Here is a 24,621-nt window from a genome sequence, read left to right on the forward strand (position 1 = left end):
CTAGCACCATGTACCAACATAAGGTCAAAATGGGTTCATGATTTAGACATAAAGAGTGATATTATAAGCAGATTAGAAGAACAAAAGATAGTCTACCTCTCAGATCTGTGGAGAAGGAAGGAATTTGTGTCCAAAGAAGAACTGGAACTCATAATTGAAAACCAAATAGATAATTTTGATTATATTAAGGTAAAAAGTTTTTGTACAAACAAAACTAATGCAGACAAGATCAGAAGGTAAGCAATAAATTGGAAAAACTTTTTTTTACATTTAAAGGTACTGATAAAGGCCTCATTTCTAAAATATGTAGGTATTTGACTCAAATTTATAAGAATTCAATATGTTCTTCAATTGATAAATGGTCAATTTATCAGACAATTTTCAGATGAAGAAATTAAAACCATTTCTAATCATATGAAAATGTGCTCTAAATCACTATTGATCAGAGAAATGAAAACTAAGACAACTCTGAGATACCACTACACACATCTCAGATAGATGACAGGAAAAGAAAATGACGAATGTTGGAGGGGATGTGGGAAAACTGGGACACTGACACATTATTGGTGGAACTATGAAGGGATCCAGCCATTCTGGAGAGCAATTTGGAACTATGCTTAAAAAGTTATCAGGCTGTGCATACCCTTTGATCCAGTAGGGTTTCTACTGGGCTTATATCCCAAGAGATCTTAAAGGAAGGAAAGGGACCCATATGTGCAAAAATGTTTGTGTCACCTCTTTTTGTAGTGGCAAGAAACTGGAAATTGAGTGGATGCACATCAGTTGGAGAATGGCTGAATAAATTGTGGTATATGAATATTATGGAATATTACTGTTCAGTAAGAAATGACCAGCAGGATGATTTCAGAAAGGCCTGGAGAGACTTACATGAACTGATGCTGAGTGAAATGAGCAGAACCAGGAGATCATTATACACAGCAACAAGATTATATGACACTCAATTCTAATGAATATGACTCTTTCAACAGTGAGATGACTGATACCAATTCCAATGATCTTGTGATGAAGAAAGCCAGAGAGAGGACTGTGGGAACTGAATGTGGATCACAACATAACATTCTCACTTTTTTTGTTGTTGTTTGCTTGCATTTTGTTTTCTTACTCATTTACTTTTCTTTGTGATCTGATTTTTCTTGTGAAGCAAGAAAATTGTATAAATATGTTTACACATATTGAATTTAACATATATTTTAATATATATAACATATATTGGATTGCTTGTCATCTAAGGGAAGGGTGGGAAAAGGAGGTGGAAATCTGAAACACAAGACTATGCAAGGGTCAATGTTGAAAATTTATCCGTGCATATGTTTTGAAAATAAAAAGCTTTAAAATTTTTAAAAATTAAAACAAATTAAAATTAAAAAAGAAGTATATTTGAGGCTAATGTAAAAGCCAGGAACAAAAAAGAAAGAATAGGAAGGAAAGAAGGAAAGAAGGAAGGAAGGAAGGAAAGAAGGAAGAAAAGAAGGAAGGAAGGAAGGAAGGAAGGAAGATGGAGTGTTATATGTGAGGGACAGCAAGACCAGTTTGTCAGGATGCTAGAAAGGAGAAGGACAAGTAATGTCTAATGCTTTTGAAAAGATAGATTGGGGTCAAATTATTTAGCCTTAAAATCTAAATAAAGGAGTTTATATTTTATCCCAGAAGTACTAGGAAGCCATTAGAGTTGATTGCAAAGCTGAGTCACATTGTCAAATCTGTACTTGAAAATTACTTTGGCAGCAATTATTCTTTGTATTGAGTTGAACTCTGCTTTATTGTAACTTTTCTTACTGCTCCTATTTCTGTCTTCTGAAGTAAATCCAATATAAATCTAATGTTTCTTTTATATCAACATCTTTTAAATATTTGAAAATAGTGATCAGGTCACCACTAAGCTTCCTCTTTCAGTAGGTAAGTATGCCCCTTTCCTTCAGATCATCCTTTCCTTCATCATGTTGGTCACCATTCTCTGGCCACTCTGGTTTACCATTCTCTCTCCTAAAATATATCAAGTTTCTATAGATCTATAAAATACAGTTTTTAAAACCCTCAAGTGAAATTCTCTTCTACAATTCAAGAATAATTTCTCCTGGATTTCGCATAGATAAGGTGCTACATTATAATTTGTCAAAACTGATACTTCAGAAAATGATGAATGATGAACTGACCATAATTTCCCAGAAAAGTCATCCCACATTTCTGGTACATACCTCCTACTTGTGATTATCTTCTTTTTTTTTTCCCACAGGGCTATTGGCTGCCTGGATGTGATCTGCTTTGCTACTACTATATGCCTAAAACTCAGGAGTAGCATCTCTTTTGAGGATATTCAATATTTCTCTGATAATCAGCTTAGCTGGACTATCTTGGTGTGTATTGTGTGTGTAGATGCTACTCAGACACTGCCTCCTGTGAGTGAGCAATGACCCAGGAACACCTATCCACAAAAAAGGAGTCAGTGATGTGATCGCTCTCTCTCTCATCGTGACTATACTCTCAGTGGCCCATTTGACAGAGAGAATCCTGAAAATTGGAACATCATTTCTGGAAAATGGTTATCTTCTGCTCTATATATGGGATTTATGGACTAAAGAAATGGAATAATGGATTAGAATTATAGTCCTTCCCTCTCAACATCTTGAGACAATCTGTGAAAAGGCATAGTTATATCCTCCAAGATATCTACCTCAAAAGGCTAGATAAAAGCTAGAATATCTCTGGTTTCCCCATAATAACCTATTATAGAGCTGTCATCAGTTAATTTATGGAGGTACAAACACAAAATGTTTTTGTAAAGGAGGAGGAAATGTTTTCTGTTTTGTCTCAAAAACTCTCCTTAATAATACATTTTGTTGGTAGCAGGCAGGTGGAAGGAGTTAACTTCAGAAATACATTGAGTTGAAATTGTCAGAAAACAATCTGTAATAACTTCTTAATCCTTTTCCTGGGTTATAATAGATAGCTGAGAGTCAATTATTCTTTAAGTGCAACATGATTTTGTGGGTTTATTTTCTATATATTTATGAAGGCATGATTGGAGACACTAAAAGAATTGGTTCAAGAAGAAGGGGAAGTTCTAAAGACCAGAACTAAGATAAATATCATCCCAAGTGATTTTAGGGAAGAATTAAAAGAGAGAATATCTAAAAGGAGGAATGTTATTTTATAAGGAATTAATCAACAAGCTTATATTTCTTTTATGAAGTCAGCTTCTGCATCTCATCTAGGCTGGAAGTACACTCCATCCACATTGTTAATGACTATAGAAGCTCTGCTCTGCTTTGTTTCCAATCTGGGTCAATTGAGCTCTACTTGCAGACTTATTGTGATTCCTAGCAGCTTACCATATTGATACCATATTCCATAGCCCTTTTGCAGTTCCAGCTCTTAATGCCTAAGGTCAATTTATCTACCAGTTATAACCTTCCCAGGAGCACGTCTGTCTGTCATGTCTGTCAACAAGCTTAGAATTTATAAAGTCATGAACAAGAACAGAAATGAAGTCAGATAATTGAGGATATATGAAAAATATGGGAACTATCTTCTAAAAAGATAGCATTATTCATTTTCTAAACTGCTTCTACTTTCTCTACCAAAGATAAGTATTTAACATAGAAAGGACAGAACAAGAAAAGTTAGCAAGAACTAGTAACCAAAAAAATAGTGAGAAAATATTGTTCATAATAGTAATAACAGCAACACAAGTAAAAATTGTTCAAATAATTCTGTTCTCAATGAGTTCAAGGCACCTTGTCTAGAAGAATTAGATTCCAAAATGCCGAAAGTAGCTGTGGGGATGAACCAGAACTACTGTCAGAGATCTTTAAAGAATAGTGAAATATAGGGAAAGCAATAGAAAAATTAGAAATAAAAAAACTTATTTTTAAGCTCTAGGGAGGGGGAAAGTTCAGTGATCTTTGATATAAATATTCCTGGCAAAATTCTAGAAGCTTTTTTAAAAGGCAGAATTCTCAGGTTCTGACGAAGGAAGGAAAGGAGAAGATCACTGAGGCAAGCATAAGGTTATTTAGAAAATCATGGCAAAGTCATCTTATTTTCTTTTCTTCATAGAAAGAGTGGAATAGGAGATGGTCCATGGACATGATATATTTGGATTTCAGCAAGAAATTTGAAAAGTACCTCATAATGTCTGGATAGACTCTGTGGACCAAGTGATATTAAAAGTTCAGTAAATTTAGAAATAGTTTTCTGGACTCAAAAAATATTAGTTAATGAATTAATGTTAATCTGGAAGATTTTTAATGGAATGTCAATAGGTTTCTGTCCTTAACCCAGATCTGTTCAACATTTGTATTAATGAAATGCACAATATTACCTTGATAGCATTCACAAATGAAGCAAAGAGAGTAGGTATAACTATACAATGGATTGCAGAATTAAGATGTAACAGAAGGTCTAGCTACTCTAGAAATGTGGATTGAAGTTAGCCAGGTGAAATGTAGTATGATATGAGGATAATAATATGAGATGTGAGAATAACTCACTTATAGCATTTGATATCTCAATTTGGTCAAAACAACAGAACCTTTTCTGTGGTAGAAATAACAAATGAATTCAAAATTAAAACTGATTTGTCATACATAATTTCACTACATAATAGTCTACTTACATGTCATCACAGTAAAAGACACTATAATCATCATCCAGAGAAATATGAAAAGGCTTAAATAAAATGATGCAATATAAATTGAGCAGAATCAGAAAAACTATATATAAACAGCAAAAGTAAGAATGTTAATGGAAATTAGCTTTGACCCTAAAGAGGAGCAGAGAAAGTATCCCTACCTTCTTTTATTGCTTGGGTGGGGAAGATCCTAATAATACTACTAATGATAATAATAGTAACAATAGTAGTATTAATAACAATAAAAATAATAGTTAAACATTTATATGGTATCTATTGTACTATTATTATTTCACTTGATCTTCACAACAACTCTGAAAGATAGGTACTATTATTATCCACATTCTACAGGGAGAGAAAACTAAGGTTAAATGACTTTGCTGGGTGACCCAATGAGTATCTGAAATGATATTTGAATTCAGGTCTGCTTGGGTTCACCACACAGTCTAGCTTCTCTTTCCTTTTTGTTTGGGAGGATAAATGGAAAGACTTGGTAGAGAAACTATATGTTGGAAATATACATGCTTTGTCAGAAATGGACAATATATTGGTTAGATATTCTTTGATACAGAGATACCACTATTAGGTCTGTATCCCAGAAAGATCAAAGAACAGAGTAATATATCAGCTCTTTCTGGATGGTAAAGAACTGGAAACTATCAGCTGGAGAATGACTTAATAGGTATGGTATATGAATGTGATAGAATATTTTGGTGCCATAAGAAAGGATGAAAGAGATAGAGTTGGAGAAATTCAGGAATATTGGAATGAACTAATGCTAAGTGAAGGGAGAACCAGGAGAACAATTTATATAATAACATATTTTAAAGACAAACAACTTTGAAATATTGGGAACTGCTCAATAAAATGACCAGACACAGTACCCAAGAACTCATAAAGAAGCATGCTGCTCACTTCCTGATGGAGAAGTGATGAATTCAGAGTGCAGATGATATTTATCTGGGTATGGCCAAAACAATGATTTCTTCTGATTGACTATACATGTTTGAAATAAGAGTTTTGATTCTCTTGTTTTCTCAATGAGGGAAAGAAAAGGGTGAAAACAGCTAGAGAGAAAGTAGATCTTCCTAGAGGCAGCCATGTGAAATAGTTAATAGATTGCTAGGTCTGGAATAAAAAAGGCCTGAGTTTAAAACCATCCTCAGATACTTACTAGCTGAAAGTAACAATCCCTCTTTGCCTCAATTTCCACAACTATAAAATGGGGATAATAATAGCACCTACTTCCCAGGGTAATTGTAGATCAATGAGGAAATATTTGTAACACACTTAAGATAGTGCAGGGCCTACAGAAGACATTTAATAAATGCTTATTTCCTTCCTTTGTTTTAAAGCAAAATAATATTTAATTTTAAAAATACATTAATTAGTTTTGCTGAATTACTACTCTCTACTACCACCTTTTTTAGGTATGCTGAGTAAAGGTAGATATATTCATAAATGAAGGTGATGTAAAAATAAGGCACATCAATAAAAATAAGATAATTTCTAAGAAAAAAAAATAAAAGCAGCATGTGTTTTCCCAAAATCTTCCAAACAAGTAGAAGATCCATCCCTTCTACTGGAGAAAATATGCAAGTGATAAGTGCTTCCCTCTTCAGAGGACTTATTGATATATATATTAGGACTTCCTGCAGAGGATGGGACTTTAGTTGGAATTTAAAAGAAGCCAGAAGTCAGAGATGAGGAGAGAAAGCAAGTATTTCAGGCATATATGAGGGACAGTCAGAGAAAATTCTGGGAGCCATGAGATAGAGTATCTTATTGGTAGAAAAGCAAGGTGGCCAGCATCACTGGATTGAAAAGTATTTGGTGAAAAATTTAAGAAAGTTTTAAAAAAACTAGAAAGGTAAGAGGGACTAGGTTAAGGAGGACTTTGAATGCCAAACAGGATTTTCTATATAATCCCAGAAGTAATAGAAAGTCACTAAAGTTATTATGAAAACCAGGTGGTACAGTGGTTTGATTCCAAGCCTGAAAGCAGGAAGACCTGAATTCAAGTCAGCCTCAAACATTTACTAGCTGTGTGACCCTGAGCAAAGCACTTAACCTTGTATACCTCAATTTTCTCATCTATAAAATGAGCAGAAGAAAATTTCAAACTACTCCAGTATCTTTGCCAAGAAAACCCCAAATGGAGTCACAAGGAGTTAGACATGACTCAAATAACTGGACAAAAACAAAACCTTTATTGAATAAAGGAGCGATATTGTCAGACTCACACTTAGGAAAATCTTTTTTGGTGATTGAATGGAAGACAAATCAAAATAGGGAGAGAATCAAGGAAAGCAGACTCAGCAGCAGGTTTTTGCAATTGTCTAGGGATAAAATGAAGAGAGTCCTCAGGAAAGAATTGTCAGAGTCAGAATAGAGAAGGGAAAAGGGAGGAGCTTATTAAATAGACGTAGCAAAGATAAATGGCAACAAATTGCATATAGAGGGGTGAAAGATATTGAAGAGTAAAAGATATCACCTAGGTTGTAAGCATGAAGGATTGGGAGCATATTTCCCTCTCTAGTAATATAGAAGTTAAGAGCAAGAGGAGGTTATGAGATAGATAATGAATCCCAATTTGGACATGTTAAGCTTAAGTTATCTACTGGACATCCAGGTAGAGGTATTTCAGAAATATTTAGGAATGGGAAATTGGAGGTCAGCAAAGATGTTTGAGTCAAAGAAACAGATTTGAGAATCATTAGCATAAAAATGGCAATTAAATTCAGGGGAGCAAATGAAATCACCAAGTAAAATAGTACAGAAGGAAAAGGAGGATATGAATTAAATGAGGAACAAGGAAAGGAGCTGGGAAGTGATCAGACAGATAGGAAGAGAGCATGGAGAGAGAACAGGAGGAGAGGATGATCAACTCTATCAAAGGCTGCAGAAAATGAGAAATGAGAAAAAGCCATTGGACTTGGCATTTAAGCAATCACTGGTAACTAGAGACAATAATTTCAGTGGAATGATGAGGTTAGAAGTTGGATTGTATATAAGGGGTTAAGAAGCAAGTGAGAGGAGAGAAAATGGATATTCCTACAGTCAAACCCAGAAACAGAATTTTTAAATGTCATCAATTTGGTCTGGTGTGGTTATATTTTAGCTTCACAAGGATTCGGACTGATGCCTCCAGATCCCAGCTATGTGCCCACAATATAAAGACAAACTGTGGTAAGCCAGGCTACTCATACTTTACAGTTTTGGTTCAATCTGCCTCCAGCACATAAATACAACCATGAAAATACTTTCCCATGATGCACATTTTGTCCTTCCAGGCAGGACCCCATCTCTTTCCAATTTCAAAATGGGGCTTAGTGCTGGAATGCTTCATGAATGCAGAATAGGGAAGAGCTGGCAAAGAGAAGGGAAGAATCTGAACAAGCTAGAGTGTGGTTAGAGGATTCGTAGAACCACTGGATAACAAAATTCTCTGTCGTTGTATGTATTCTCTCCCACTACATCCAGTCCTCTTCACCTTTATCTCTTAAAATTCATAGTTGGTAAAGTCTTATACTACTTCCTGTGAGTTCTTTTTTCAGAGTTATTTTGTTGCTTTTTAAAAGTTTATTTATTTTTAATACACATTGTTTTATAAATTATGTTGGAAGAGAAAAATCAAAGCAAAATGGAAAAACCATGGGAGATTAAAAAAAAACACACAAAAAAAATAAGTGAATATAGCATGTGTTGATTTACATTCAGTCTCCTTAGTTCTTCTGGGTACAGATGGAGTTTTCTGTCCAAAGTTTATCAGGATTGCTTTGGATCACTGAACTACTGAGAAGAACCAAACCTTTCACAGTTGATCATACATTCTTGCTGTTATTTTGTACAATGTATTCCTGATTCTGCTTATTTTGCTCAGCATCAGTTCATATAAATTTGTCCAGGGCTTTCTTTAATCAGCTGGTTCATCATTTTTTAAAGAACAATAAAATTCATGTACCACAACTTGTTCAGCTATCCCCCAATTGATGAGCATCCACTCCTTTTGCAATTCTTTGCTACCACAAAAAGAGCTGCTACAAATATTTTTGCATGTGTGGATTCTTTTCCCTCCTTTATGATTTCCTTACCATGCAGAACTGTAATGGCACTGCTAGGAAAAAGGGTATGGATGGTTTTATAGCCCTTTAGGCAGATTGCTCTCCAAAATGGTTAGATTATTTCACAACTTCACCAACAATGCATTAGTGTCCCAGTTTTCCCATATCACCTCCAACATTTATTATTATCCTTTCCTTCATCTTAGCCAATCTGAGAGGTGTGAGGTGATACCTCAGTGTTGTTTTAATTTGAATTTCTCTAACCAAAAGTGATTTAGTGCATTTTTTCATATAACTATAAATGTCTTTAATTTCATCATATCCTTTGACCATTTATCAACTGGGGAATAACTTATATTCTTGTAAATTTGACATGCTTCTTTATATATTTTAGAATTGAGACCTTTATCAGAAATACTGGCTATAAAGATTTTTTTTCTCAGCTTTGTACTTTCCTTTTAATCTTATTTGGTTTTGTTTGTACAAAACTTTTTTAATTTAATATAATCAAAGTTGTCCATTTGCCTTCCAAATTGTTCTCTAGTTCTTCTTTGGTCATAAATTCATTTCTTCTCCAAAGATCTGATAGGTAAATGATCTCTTTTTCTCCTAATTTGTTTGTGGTATAATCCTTTATGCCCAACTCTTGTATCCATTTTGACTTTATTTTGGCATAGGGTGTGAGATGTAGGTCTATGCTAAGTTTATGACATATTATTTTCCAGTTTTCCCAGAAATTTTTGTCAAACAGTGAGTTTATATTCCAGAACTTGTAGTTTAGGGGTTTATCAAATACAAATTGCTATAGGCCTTGCTTATTGTACCTACTCTATTCCATTGATCTACCACTTTGTTTCTTAGCCAGTACCAAATGGTTTTGATAACAGCTGCTTTATAATATAGTTTTAGATTTGGTACTGCTAAGCTATCATCCTTTGTATTATTTTTCATTAATTTCCTTGATATCCTTGGCCTTTTGTTCTTTCAGATGAGTTTTGTTATTATTTTTTTCTAGTTCTATAAAATTATGTTTTGGTAGTTTGATTCCTGGTAGATTGAGTTCAGTGCCATACTGAACAAATAGATCAATTTAGGCAAAATTATCATTTTTGTTATATTAGCTTGGCCTAGCCATGAACAATCGATATTTTCCCAATTGTTTAGATCTGATTTTATTTGTGTGAAAAGTATTTTGTGACTGTTTAAATTCTTGAGTTTTGTCTTCTTAGATTTTCCTAGGCAGGTAGACCCGCAAATATTTTATTTTGTCTACAGCAATTTTAAATGGAATTTCTCTTTCTATCTCTTGCTGATGGGATGTCAATAATATATGGAAATACTGATTTGTATGAGTTTACTTTATATCATGCAACTTTGCTAAAGTTATGAATTGTTTCCAGTAGATTTTTGAATGATTTTCTAGAATTCTCTAAGTATATCATCATAATATCTGCAAAAAATGATAGTTTTATTTCCTCATTGCCTATTCTATTTCATTAATTTCTTTTTCTTTTCTTTTTGCTAAAGCCAACATTTCTTTTTTCAAGAAGAAGAAGAAGAAAATAGTTTATTTAATTAAAATAAGAGTTTTGGACTAGACATCTTTGATAGAAACACGATACTTTTCTTTTGTTATAGCTTTTTATTTACAAGATATATGCATAGGTAATTTTTCAGCATTGACAATTGCAGACCTTTTGTTCCACTTTTTCCCCTTCTTCCTCCCACTCCCTCATCCAAGATGGCAGGTAGACCAATACATGTTAAATATGTTAAAGTATATGTTAAATTCAATATATGTATACATGTCCATGTACATGCTGTACAAAAAGAATCGGACTTTGAAATAGTGTACAATTAACCTATGAAGGAAATAAAAAATGCAGGCGGACAAAAATAGAGGGATTGGGAATTCTTTTTTTTTTTTTTATTTAATAGCCTTTCATTTACAGGATATATACATGGGTAACTTTACAGCATTAACAAATTGCCAAACCTCTTGTTCCAATTTTTCACCTCTTATCCCCCATCCCTCCCTAGATGGCAGGATGACCAGTAGATGTTAAATATATTAAAATATAAATTAGATACACAATAAGTATACATGGCCAAAACGTTATTTTGCTGTACAAAAAGAGTCAGACTCTAAAATATTGTACAATTAGTTTGTGAAGGAAATCAAAAATGCAGGTGTGCATAAATATAGGGATTGGGAATTCAATGTAATGGTTTTAGTCATCTCCCAGAGTTCTTTTTCTGGACATGGCTAGTTCAGTTCATTACTGCTCCATTAGAAATGATTTGGTTGATCTCGTTGCTGAGGATGGCCTGGTCCATCAGAACTGGTCATCATATAGTATTGTTGTTGAAGTATATAATGATCTCCTGGTCCTGCTCATTTCACTCAGCATCAGTTTGTGTAAGTCTCTCCAGGCCTTTCTGAAATTATCCTGTTGGTCATTTCTTACAGAACAGTAATATTCCATAATATTCATATACCACAATTTATTCAGCCATTCTCCAACTGATGGACATCCATTCAGTTTCCAGTTTAGCACTACAAAAGGGCTGCCACAAACATTCGTCACACACAGGTCCCTTTCCCTTCTTTATAATCTCTTTGGGATATAAGCCCAGTAGTAACACTGCTGGATCAAAGGGTATGCACAGTTTGATAACTTTTTGAGCATAGTTCCTAACTACTCTCCAAAATGGTTGAATTCGTTCACAACTCCACCAACAATGCATCAATGTCCCAGTTTTCCGCATCCCTCCAACAATCATCATTATTTTTCCTGTCATCTTAGCCAATCTGACAGGTGTGTAGGTATCTTAGAGTTGTCTTAATTTGCATTTCTCTGATTAATAATGACTTGGAGCATCTTTTCATATGACTAGAAATAGTTTCAATTTCTTCATCTGAGAATTGTCTGTTCATATCCTTTGACCATTTTTCAATTGAGAATGGCGATTTTTATAAATTAGAGTTAATTTCATATATTTTGGAAATGAGGCTTTATCAGAACCTTTGACTGTAAAATATTTTCCCAGTTTATTGCTTCCTTCTAATCTTGTCTGCATTAGTTTTGTTTGTACAAAACTTTTCAGTTTGGTATAATCGAAATTTTCTATTTTGTGATCAGTAATGATCTCTAGTTCTGCTTTTGGACATAAAGACCTTCCCTTCCACAGGTCTGAGAGGTAAACTATCCTATGTTCCTCTAATTTATTAATAATTTCATTCTTTATGCCTAGGTCATGAACCCATTTTGACCTTATCTTGGTGTACGGCGTTAAGTATGGATCAATGCCTAGTTTCTGCCATATTAGTTTCCAATTTTCCCAGCAATTTTTATCAAACAGTAAGTTCTTATCCCAAAAGCTGGGGGGATTGGGAATTCTATGTAATAATTCATAGCCATCTCCCAGAGCTCTTTCCCTGGGTGTAGCTGGTTCAATTCATTACTGCTCTATTGGAACTGATTTGGTTCATCTCATTGTTAAAGAGGGCCATGTCCATCAGAATTGATCATCATATAGTATTATCATTGAAGTATATAATGATCTCCTGGTCCTACTCATTTCACTCAGCATCAGTTCATGTAAGTCTCTCCAGGCCTTTCTGAAATCATCCTGCTGTTCATTTCTTACAGAACAATAATATTCCATAATATTCACATACCACAATTTATTCAGCCATTCTCCAATTGATGGGCATCCATTCAGTTTCCAGTTTCTAGCCACTACAACAGGGCTGCCACAAACATTCTTGCCCATACACATCCCTTTCCCTTCTTTAAAATCTCTTTGGGATATAAGCCCAGTAGTAACACTGCTAGGTCAAACTGGTATGCACAGTTTGATAAATTTTTGAGTATAGTCCCAGATTGTGTGGGAGAGTATGTTTAAAAAAAAACTTTTAAGAGAATATTTTGTATCAACTGTTATTCTTGTATCACCTTAGTAAATACTCCTTGTTTAAAAAGCTACTTAAGGTCTCTCGGGTTACATTCTGGAATGGAATTCTGGAATTCTGGAATTCTGGAAAACTTATTTGTATATAAGAGTTGGAGTTGAGATAAAGGTGCCCCAGAGATTGCAATGAGCTACATTGTCTCCCAGTCATCTTTTCAGTTGTATCTGATTTTCTGTGATACCATTTAGGAATTCCTTGGCAAAGATACTGCCATTTCCTTCTCCAGCTCATTTCACAGATGAGGAAACTGAGGCAAAGAGGGTTATGTGACTTGCTCAGATTCACACTGTTAGTAAGTTTATGTATCCAGTTATATCAGGTGACTTGCTATATTAACGCCCAATTTTGATTTTTGGACTAGATTTCCTCCCTACCACACACACTGAGAATGTTCTCTCTCCTCATCCTCATCTTTTAGCTTCCCTACTTTCCTTCATCTCAGTTCAAATCCTACCCCTTTCCTGTTTCTCCTAGCTTTGAGTGCCTGCTCTCTGTGACTATCTTAAGTATATATAATTATTACTCATTAGAATATGAGCTCTTTAAAGGCTGGTATAGTGTGTGTGTGTGTGTGTGTGTGTGTGTGTGTGTGTGTGTGTGAATCGTGAGAACTTAGAACATATTAAGTACTTAATAAATAACTGACTTAAAGCCCAGATTTCCCCCAAAATACCAAGGCTCATAGACCCAGCCTGTAATTCACAGGTCCAGGTGCATAGTTATTTTGTAGTACCTCCCACCTTTCTACTGGTTGCACAGATCCCGACTTACTGTCTGGGTCCTGATTAACTGAGGTAACTCAATTCAACTTGTTCTCACATTAGCAAACCTAAAATCTTAGAGATAAACAATCATTATGTTCTTCTACTCAATCTTTCTCATGTTCCTAGGAGTAACATTACTGAGAGAACTACTCCCAACTCCTTAGTTCTTGAGCCTCCACTAATGTGATCCCATTTACATAAACCAGTAATTGACAATAATGATCATATCAATAAAGTAATGATAAAAGTAATATCACAGGCACTCCTATATTAAAGCCAGCACTTAAATAATAGAACACATCACAAGCTACACTTGAACCACATTCTCCAAACCAATGAACTAAGTTTCTTTGAGGGAAATTAGACATAGACTTATTGCAACTTGTTAGAAAAACAAATCAAAAATGAAAATCCATGTGCTTGTGGGAATTCATTAGTATGGATTTCAAGGTTTGATGTCATTTATTCATTCAGGAACATTTTGCAACATTCTTCCTGTTTGCTAAACTTCTTTTACAGATATCCCCAAAATATCCCCAAAAATATGTTAAAGCTTTTAAGTGAACTAAGACCTTTGAGATATCCTGTTGTTGTCTTTACCACTCTCCAGCTGACCAACTTCTCTGCTTTTCTATATCTGAATGTGGCATTTTCAAACTTTTTCAACTTACAACTTACTCTTTAGAAGAAAATTTAGAAAGCATTACTTTCTTAATGTGAATAGTAGTTCCCCACAAGATAACTATCTCTTCTTGGCCAGACACTCCAATTCAGCCAGCTATTCAGTCACCAAAATACTGTTTTATTGTGTCAGAACAAAGTTCATAGTAAACAGATCTGGTTGAAGGCAACCCAACCTAAGAAGCTTCACTCATAGAGCAAAGCAAAATATAATGCCTGACTTTCCCTTTTCTGCTTTTCCCACTCTAAAGCAGAACAATGCCTCTCTTAACCTTTGAGATGAACAATAATTGCAATTGAAGTCTTTATTTAGCCATTCCAGAAAAGAAAAGCCAAAATTTTCTTGTCAGCTGACAGTTTCTGCTAGTGGTCTCTTCAAATAGCTTTGACATAAATGTTTCTGGCCCCCTGCTATTTCATCAGTCTTCACCTGTCTCAGCCTCAGCCTTCTATCTCCTATATCTTTCAGTGGCTTAATTCACAGACTCATAGTTTTCAATGATTCAACTTTCACTTAAAAGGTAATTACCCATCATTTTTTTTCCTATTAAATTATGATTCTTCCTTAATCATCACAACTTAAAATTTTGTATTCTTTTTTTTTGTTTGTTTTATTCTCTTAAGTCTTATGATTTAATAGTTATGAGCAAATAAGTTCAGAGATCAGGATGCTTCAAAGCTCAAAAGCTCTCAATTTCCAACTCACATTTTTCTATAAAACTATTATCATTCATATTCTTTTAATTCCAGTTTTTAATAAATGAAATTTTTTCTTCACCCCCACCTCTAAATCATCAGATTGTTTATATGCAAACAAGACATTATTCTACAGCTTTCACAAGATGCTTAAAGTCTTTATATTTAAAAGACTATTTATTATGTGTTCAAAAATTGCTTTATTTCATTTGAAGGCTACTTTTTCAGTATGTTTTAGAAATTTTATTAAATCAAATTTTTCTTTCTAATCCTTTCAAGCATCAGCATGTTTCTTTGTGAGACAATATATTATATCCTTTATCAAACTAACTCTTTCCTTTACACAAAAGTATTTGCAGACATATGTGTGTGTGTGTGTATGTGTATGTGTATGTAGGTGTGTATATATGTATATAGGGGTGTATGTCTGTGTATGTATGTACTGTATGTGGGTGTGTATATGTGTATGTGGGTGTGTATATATGTATGTAGGGGTGTATGTCTGTGTGTGTGTGTGTGTGTGTGTGTGTATCATAAAGAGAGTATCTTATATCTGGAACAAAGTATTCAGTGTGCCCAGGAAATCTTGTAAGAATCCTTTGACTTTTTGAACATTTCATCTTTCCTTTTGTACTATACAATTGCTATACAAGTACCTTGCAGACCAAGACAAAAATTTCCTTTTTTAAAAATTGTTTTACTTTCACCATTGTGTTGTTTAAAATGTGTACATAAAATCTTAGGCATTAATTCTCATCCTGCTTTGATTACTATTTATGAACAATTTAGAAAAAGTCCCACATCTTAAAGATAGTAGACTTCTTTTGTTCAGCAAATATAAGCTGGGGGCAGAGCAATAAAGAGATGAAAAGAGAGATACAGCACCAGTGTTATTCCTTCTAAGTCTTATGGTATACAATGAGTTTTACAAAAATCACCAGACCAACAAGTAATACTGAAGTCAGCTTGTTAAATTTTTGGTGTGAGCATATATATCTTGGAAATTAGTAGATGCCACAAATCTGGGTTTGATATATTGTTCTGTCACTTGTCTAAACTTTAAGGAGTAGTGAAGAAAATGTTAGTAATGCAAATTAAACTTAAAAGTTTATATATATATATATAAATCTTTTCTCTAGAGAGCCAATTGTTACACATTACTACCATACCCCTGGAAAGCTAAGCTACAATCTAAGAAAACCTACCTTCCTATTGGGAGTCCCAGGTCTTCTTGCTGCTTCCAGTTTTGAAGCTTAAATGGAAATCTTAGCTCCCAGAGAAAGGAAAAGAAAGGACTTCAGCCCTTTGCTATAGTATGACCAAAAGGCTTCACTTGGGCACTTGTTACCATAGGACAGTGCCTAAAACTGTCAGGCTTGAGGTCAAAATGTTCTGAAATTGTTCATAAGCCCTCTCTATAGACAAAGGCTTTCAGTGGTTTCATGTTATTTTCTGCTTCCTATCCTCAGTAGGATGTAAATACCTTGAGAACAAGGGCTACCCTCTGTTGATTTTAGTTTTTAATGTCATCTTAGCTTAAAAAGGCCAAGATCTCCCACTTCATCCAGGGTCACTTCTAGTAATTCTGTTTTATATTTTGCCATTGGACCCAGATGACTCCAGAGGAGAAAGTAAAGCTAGTGACTTTGCATCACTTCCCTAATATCTTGGTCTTCCTTGAGAACAAAGGAAAAAACAAAAACACAGTAGAAATTTAATTTATGTTGGATTGAATTACACTGACCTGGACTAGATGAAATAGAACTTAATTACATTGGATTTGGTTCAAAAGGACTAGACTAGATTAGATTGGACTGGATTGGATTGGATTGAATAAATTGATAGGGATATTAAAAATCATCACTCAATAAACATTTATTAAATGCTACTATGTTCTATGGGATTTATGGAATATTCAGGGAGGACTAGTATTTCTGGAGTGCTTGCCACGCCCTTTACAAATAAGTTCAGGAATCATAATGCTTTAAAGCTTATCCACCTTTAATGTACATGTGCTAACAAACTCTCACCTGAACCTCCACGAAGCTATAGCATGCACAATGGCCACATAGTAAAACTGTCAGTGGATGGGTTGAGTGCAGATGAGGTGAGGGTTGTCTGCCCGAAGCATTTGAAGACTTCCTCTAGTTGCATGGATGGATGAGAACAATTTGTTCCATCCACCAAGGTAGCTGAAGCAGGCACTGCAGAGCAATTAGATCATTGTCAGACATCCAAGATGCCAAGATTATCCTTTGCATCTGGGGGCATTGCTAGTAGTCCTAAATTTTGTCCTGCAACTGGATTTCGAGGGTTCTCCATCACTTAAATCCAATTTACATGCAAGACAAGACATCATACCCATGATGTTACTGATCCTCTTCTAAATGAAGAACAAACTAGTACTATGTGCTAAACACTCTTCTAAGTACTAGGGATATAAGGAATGGACAGGGGGAAGGGGAGATCCCTGTTCTCAATAGTATAATGGAGGAGCAGCATATACATAACTATGTACAAATAAAACATATACAAACAAATTAGATATCGTCAACAGAGAAAAGGCATAAGCATTAAGAGGATGGCAAAGTCTTCAGTTATAGAAAGAGGTATTTCAATTGAGATTTAAATGAAACCAGGGAAACCAATCAGTCAATACATAGTTAAGTGCCTACTATGTGTCAAACATTGCTCAGAACTAAACTATCAGACAGATATGAAGGAGGGGAGAGATATTATCCATTGGAAACAAGATTTTACCAAAAGCACAAGTAAATAATGAATCCAGAAATACCTTAGCCATAGAATGTCAGAAGAGGAAGGGACTTCAGAGATCATCTAGTTCAAATCTTTTCATTTTATATATTAGGAAATGTAGACCCATAAAGAAGATAATGATTTGTTCAAGTTAGTGAGAGAAAATTTGGGCCAGTCTTAAATAATATCAGTTTGCCTTAGTTTTATTAAATGTTGATGCATGAACAATTTACAAAAGAAACTACCTCTATTCTAAGCTGCCTAGCCCATTTCAGGCTAAGGCAACCACTCAATAATGTTTTTTCCAAAAGGACAGTGCATTAATTATGGTTCTACTGTAAGGTAGAAGGAAGGAGGGGAGGAAGGAGGGAAAGAGGAAAGGAAGGAAGGAAAGAAGGAGAGACGGAAGGAAGGCAGGAAGGAGGAGGAAAGGAGGGAGGGAGGGAAGAGAGAAGGAGGCAGAAAGGGAGGAAGGAGAGAGGGAGGGAGAATTTTGCAACTGTTGAATTCCATTCAGAAATTTGTGTGTACAAAAAGGAACGTATCTTTTACAAACAAATTGTCAGAAAGCATGTTTGTATATGTAGTTAAATTTTGCTTGCTGAATAGAAAGAGCTTTTTTTTTTTCAAATCCTTCATTTGAAAATACAGTCCCTTCAGATGAGTAGTCATTAATATATTTTGTGTGCTCTAAAAATGAGAAAAATTCTGAGCTGCCTAAAAATTGCTCCAGGAGAAGCTGGAGAACTTTGACACAAATGAAGCCACTTCAGCATTAAGCATTTCCCCACTATTTGTCATTATCGTTATTCCAAGATTTCTTTGGAGAGACACAGTCATGAGCATTGCAAGTGGAGAACAGGAATCATCCCATCACTGGGTAGCAACATGAACATGTAATATATGGAAATGCAATACATCTGTAGATGAAAAGCAATGAAAGACATTAATGAGCCCCAGTGCCCAGAACAACAGTGAAGCAGGAGCATGCAACTGGAACTACATGAGAAAGTCAAACATATTTAACCCTTTCCAGTCTAGATGGTTTCCCTCTTTAAGTATCATTCTCCACCAAAAAAAGAAAAAAAGAAAAAGAAAACTTCCCTGGATCCTGCTGGGTTTGAGTTCCACATTTCCTAAAATAAAGGAGCATCAACTTGGAATCTCTTTAAATTAGACAAGTCTCTGAAGTTGGCTGTGGAAAATTGCTATTCTCCAGACAATGTGTTTCCATCCCATATTCACAACGTGCTAGATGAGCAAATATGGGCTTGCTGAAAAAGAGATTGCATATGCAAATTGTTGATTGCTTGAATGTGTGCACTTAATTAAGTGTGGATGTGCAAACTGAATGCAATTATTTTTTCTACCATTTAAATGAATTTAACATGGGTGAAAGCTGTATTGTGACAAGCCTGAGGAACTGGAGTTGTTTCCAGCAGGTCCAATAAGGACAGTGGGAGCTTAAAGAATTAGGATATGAGCTACTGTATACTTTCCCACCAGGGTCTTTTCACCAATACTAAAAACATCTCTGTGGGGGTGTGAGTGGGTGTGGGTAGGGCTTTACGTGTGTCTGTCTGTCCAAATGTATCTTCTGTATTAACATGTCTGTAGTTACACTCTGTAATAGTTCTCCCCAAAGCATTAAATAAAGATTACTCTTTCTGCTTTTCTCTGCCATGTTGGAAGACTGAAAGATTTTGGTCACTATGGCCTCTCTGATTAAGAAGATGGAATCTGTGCCTTAACTCATGTGATAGTCACCATCTAAAATGTCGCATCCCACTTATTATATATATATTTTTTTTCAAATCTTTCCTACACTTCAATACTCAATTCATGTAACCTCCTTTGTAACCTTTGAAACTTGGAGGAACCAAGATGGCAAAGTAAGCTATAACACACCATGACTCTTCCCATATTATCTCCAAACAATCACAAAATAGTGCTCTGAAACAAATCCTAGAACAGCAGACCCAGCAAAAAGACAGTATGAAATAAGCTTTTTAGCCCAAGAAACTTAGAAGATTACCAAAAAAAAAGTCTAGCTCACTCCAGCAAAAGTGGAAAGCAGTCCCGAACAGAAAACCTCCCAAGAAAGCAGCAGCAGGAACCACTTTAGTAAACCAATGGAGATCCTGAGCCCCAATATGGTGAAATAGGCAAAACCCAACACCAGAAATTCCCCACATACCTTAGCACAGCCAAGTGAATAGGCAAACTCCAGCTCAAAGAACCATGGAGAATCACCATGTGCTTCATCACAGCTCCAGAGCTAGACAGCCACATATTTTACTGAAGCCACATGGAAAATATAGAAATAACCCACATGTCTCAGCACACATTAGACACCACCAGTAGGATCTTAGCTCAGCACCAGGTAAGCTGCCGGATCTCTATGGCCTCCAATAGCCCTAGTGACTAACCACCTTACCCCCTCAGCACCATACATGAGGCTTCCCCATGGACCTCAGGGCAATATTCGTAAAGGATCAGGTTAATAGCCAGAGCTAAAAACCTGACACAATGCTACCCTTCCTGAGGAGCAGAGCTCAAATTTAAAAGAAAGGAAAAAGGCCAAAAAAGATAGGCAAAAAACAACATACACAGACACACAAGAATGTGACACAAAGTGTTTTTATATTGATAGGGAAGATCAATACATAAACTCAGAAGAGGATAACAATGCCAAAACATCTATGGACAAAACTCCAAATAAAAATGGTAATTGGTGTTAAGTCCAGAAAGAACTCATGGTAGAACTCACCAGAAGCTTTAAAATCGTATAAGAGAGGTTGAAGAAAATCTAGGAAAAGAAATGAGAATGTTGCAAGAGAATTATGAAGAAAATCAACAATTTGGAAAAAAATTTTTTTAAAGTACAATTGACCAAATGAAAAAGGAGATACAAAAAAACACTGAAGAAAATATTCCTTAAAAAAAACAATGGGCCAAATGGAAAATGAAGTAAAAAGGCCAGTTGAGGAAGACAAATCAAAAGTTAGAATTGGGCAAATGGAAGCTAATAACTCTTTAACAAAGCTTCTTAAACTGTGGGTCATAAACCATGCAACTAAATGTGGGGATTGTGAAAATTTTAGCAACTTAAGTAAGAGGTATCAAATATTCTGCCAAGATTTCATTCTTTATGTAAAATAAATAAGTATATCCAACTCATTAGTATGCAAATTTTTGATCTTATAATAAATGATAAAATTATATGTACATCAAAAATTGTTTTAAAATAAATTTCTTAATGATTTATTGACATAAAATATTTTATTTATATACCTATTTTATATACCTATATATCTGTGATTAAGTAAAAATTTCTCAGGTCAAAAGAAGTCACAAGTGGGAAAAGTTTAAGAAGCTCTGCTCTTAATAAGAATTAATTAAGAATTGTATCTTAATAAGAATTAAAAATTGTATCTTAATAAAATACAATAAGTATCAATCAAATCCAAAATAAATAAGTTAAAAAAAACAGAAGAAAATATAAAATGCTTCATAGAAAAAACTACCTTGTAAAATAGATTCATGAGAGACAATGTCAGAACCACTGGAATATTTGAAAGCTATAATCAAGAGGAAGACCTGGTCATCATCTTTCAAGAAATTATCAAGGAAAACCAAACTGATGTCCAGGTACTAGGAAGGGCATTGAAAGAACACACCCATAACCTCAAGAAGGAGATCCCAAAATAAAAACTCCAAGAAACATTATAGTCAACTTCAAAATCCTCAGGTCAAGGAAAAGTACTGCAAATGGCAGAAGAAACAATTTTAGTATGGGGGGACAGACACAATCAAGATTACAAAGGACTTAGCAGCTGCAATATTAAAGGACTAGAGGTCATAGAACATGGTATTTCATAAGGCAAAGAAGGTAAGGTGTACAATCAAGAATCATCTACCTTGTGAAATTAGGTATAGTTCTTCAAAGAGAAAATGATCATTCAATGAAATAGAAGGATGTAGAGGGCAGAACTATGGAGAAGTATACTTGAAAGAAGTATACTTGAAACAAGGTGTTAACTCAGTGGAACTGATGAGACAATAGTTATCTAGTTTACATATACTTACTACCTAACATGGTGATGTAATAGTTCTATAGCTGGGGACAAAGTCAGACTCAGAAGTCAGATTGGCAGACTGCTGGAGGATACTGGGTCAGACTATGACAGATGTCGACTGTGTAAGAGACAATAAAGACTTTGGACTCTATTCTTGTCCATTCTCCTGATATCCATCCCGCTGAGACCAAGGCCCTTCCGGAGAACCTCCAGAAAGCTAGCCTGGACATTACATTTTGGCATCCAAATGTGGACGTAAGAATTTACACTCAGCAGCTCGACTGATAGGATCATGAGTTCAGTGGAGAAGTCCCTGGGACTCAGAAATAGGGAGAGTACAAAAACAGACAAGCAGGAAAATTTGGTAAGGGCTAAACTAGTGTTTCAGCTGAAATGGGACAAATGCTTAGAAAAGAACTTTCCCCACCCCCAAGGGAAGTGTGTAGAATGCATAGTTAAGCTAATAAAAAAGCAAGGTTTGATTGCAACCTGGGAGTAGATCATTGGACTCTTAGAAACATTAAAGTACACATCATCTTGGTTCTCTAAGGAAGAAAAATTAGAGCCAAAAAAGTGGAAACTAGTGGAAGAGCAACTAATTAAATATTACAATGATAATGGTCCTGATTCAATTCCTGAAGAAACATATATGCAATATAATAAAATTGGCTTTAAGGAATTACATAAGTTTTAGAATAAAGGAAAAAAAAAGAAAGAGCAAGAGGGAGATGGTACTGACAAAGCAGCAGAAAAGCATGAAGAATTGGATAAGAAAGGAATTAAGAATGGAAGCCTCTGTTGCATTTTGGACATGGGTTTTAGGTCTTGTTCTCCCACCCTGTTTTTTCACTCTATCTTTATGCCAACATTGAGCTTTCAAATGCCCTACCTTACCACATTGAAAACATTGATGAATCTCTCTACAAATTCCTTGTCAGTACTCAGACATAAGCAATCAGCCGAGATGCAATCTGATGGGAGAAAGGGATTACATAATCAATCAGCTAGGAAGCAACCTGATGGGATAAAGAGATTACAATTGGGGAGAATAAGATTGTATGCAGCTGGGACTACTGAGATACCCCCTTGAGAGGTGAAATCTGTTCCTCTCTAGCCTATGGATCCCTTGCCTCCAGGCACACCTTGACCATTTCACCTCCTGAGAGTGCTTAGAAAACAGTGTTCATCCATACACTGACGTGGAATGTGTAGCTAATATACCAGTCATTAACACAAGTAGACAATGTGTGACTTATCAACCAGGAGAAGTAGTAGCATCAGGTTTACTGATTAAGACTCCTAATAGGCAATCTGGTGATAGTCGCCCAGATTCTGACTCCCAGCAGCAGAATCCAGGGATATTCTGGACTGCAGCTGTTACAGCTGACCATCCTATGCTCACCATCTATGTAAATGGCATCCCACTGGAAGGGTTGGTAGACACGGGTACAGATCATACAGTCATAAGAGGTGCCAGCTGGCCCAGTCATTGGCCAAAGATTAAGGCAGATACGTATATGTCTGGTGGAGAGGATCAATAGCAGCTGAAGTTAGTGCTACCCTTTTGAGATGGACATTTGAAGGTGAATCAGGAGTTTTTACTCTTTTTATAGTTGAAAAAATCCCCATCAATCTATGTGGAATCTTACAATAATTAGGATTGCAATTGAGTACTTGGATTTTTTTAGGCAGGGCTGCTGTTGAAAGCCTGCCTGCACTCTCATCTTTTCCCATTCAATGGAAAACTGATAAACCAGGGTGGATAGAACAGTGGCCCTTAGCTAGTGATAAAATTCAGGCCTTATTAGATATAATACAGGACCAACTTGACCAAGGACACTTACAACCTTCTCTAAGTCTTTGGAATTCCTCTGTATTTGTTGTAAAAAAAGAAATCTGGAAAATGGAGGATGTTGATTAATTTAAGAAAAGTAAATGAACAGATGAAAACTATGGGAACTCTTCAGCCTGGACTTCCATCTCCTAGTCAGTTGCCTACAGAATGGCCTCTGGGTTACAGACATTAAGGATTATTTCTATTTTATCCCTCTGGATAAGAAGGATATGAAAATATTTGCTTTTTCAGTAGCCAGTCTTAATCTAACTGAGCCTTATAAAAGATATGAATGGACAGTTTTTCCACAGGAAATGAAAAATAGCCCTACTATGTGTCAAATGTATGTTGCTGCTGCTCTTACGTCAGTTAAGAAAAGTATTTCCAAAAGTTACGTTATTACATTACATGGACAATATCTTGGGGTATGCATCTGAGGAGCAAATGTTAGAAGCATGTCTACAAAAGACCATAGAAACACTAAGGAACTATAAATATCATATAGCTCTAAAAAAAATTCAAAGACACATTCCTTTTCACTATTTAGGATATGAAGTATATCCTAAGGTGCTCACAGTACAAAAGTTTTCTTTAAAAATAGAGAAGTTGAACACCTTAAATGACTTTCAGAAATTGATAGGAGACATCCAATGGATGAATCCAGTGTTAGGCTTGACTACCTAACAATTGCAACTATTGTATGATATTTTAAGAGGTGACATTGCTTTAATCTCACCACACCAGCTTACAAAAGAAGCTCAAGAGGCTTTGAGAGAAGTTGAACTGGCTTTATCCAATGTGGTTGAAAGAGTTACTCAAAAATCCTTGGAAATATAATTTTTTTCTGTAAAAGAGGCACCCACAGCAATCTTTTATCAAAGAAACAGTGTGATAGAGTGGGTGAACCTCCCAGTACAACCAGATCAAAGCTTTTCTCCTTACCCAATACTTGTAGCTAGAATTTTATTAAAGACCATTAAGCAAGTAGTACAATTATCTGAGATAAAACCTGACAAGATATACACCTTTTATACCAATGCACAAATTAATGTATGCTGTAAAACCATCCCAAAGCAGCAAAACGTATCAGCCACGGGTCCAAATTTTACACATGGGTCT

Source organism: Sarcophilus harrisii, chromosome 3, assembly GCF_902635505.1.
Source record: "Sarcophilus harrisii chromosome 3, mSarHar1.11, whole genome shotgun sequence".
NCBI lineage: Eukaryota > Metazoa > Chordata > Mammalia > Dasyuromorphia > Dasyuridae > Sarcophilus > Sarcophilus harrisii.